This window comes from Heptranchias perlo, unplaced genomic scaffold (genome assembly GCF_035084215.1).
Source record: "Heptranchias perlo isolate sHepPer1 unplaced genomic scaffold, sHepPer1.hap1 HAP1_SCAFFOLD_163, whole genome shotgun sequence".
Lineage (NCBI taxonomy): Eukaryota > Metazoa > Chordata > Chondrichthyes > Hexanchiformes > Hexanchidae > Heptranchias > Heptranchias perlo.
This window is the reverse complement of record NW_027138892.1, coordinates 650,077-650,731: the sequence shown is the minus strand read 5'-3', so window position 1 is coordinate 650,731 and position 655 is coordinate 650,077. Positions and strand designations below refer to the sequence as shown.

The following is a 655-nucleotide window of genomic DNA, read 5'->3' as shown; positions in this document are numbered from 1 at the left end:
TGTTGCCATTTACAGCTCCTCTAGACCCATCTTTTGTTTCTTCACTTGTCCCATTACCACCCTCCTTGCCTTGCACCATCATCCCTTTTGTTATTTAATCACTCCTGCCCTCCATCCTATCAGAGACCTTCCCTTTTGTTCTTTCCTCCCCTCCCCTTCCTCCCCCATCCCTTTCCCTGACTCTGTACTTGCTTAAAAACTGTTTAATCTTCAACCTTTTCCAGTTCTGACAAAGGATTATCGACCTGAAACGTTAACTCTGTTTCTCTCTCCACAGACGCTGCCTGACTTGGTGATTATTTACAGCATTTTCTGTTTTTATTTCAGATTTCCAGCATCCGCAGTATTTTGCTTCTAATATCTCCTTCTGTGGCTCGGTGTCAAATTTTGTTTAAAAAAATCTCCTGTGAAGCGCCTTGGGACGTTTTGCTACGTTAAAGGCGCTATTTAAATAGTTCAGGCAGAAACTCAGCCACAGAAGTGTGGCGCCGTGATCGTATAGTGGTTAGTACTCTGCGTTGTGGCCGCAGCAACCTCGGTTCGAATCCGAGTCACGGCATAGTGTGCGCTGCTTCTTTTGTTCTCTCCCGCGCTTGCGAATATAATGCAATAATATATCAATATTTAACACATGAGAAAAACATTTTTTGTTGTG

At 43.5% G+C, this 655-nt stretch overlaps 1 non-coding gene across 1 annotated transcript; it reads left to right on the top strand.

Annotated features, from left to right (window-relative positions):
- Nucleotides 1-487: 487 nt before the first annotated feature.
- Nucleotides 488-559, top strand: trnah-gug (transfer RNA histidin (anticodon GUG)). Its single transcript has one exon. It is a non-coding gene; the product is annotated as a tRNA-His (tRNA).
- Nucleotides 560-655: the final 96 nt, after the last annotated feature.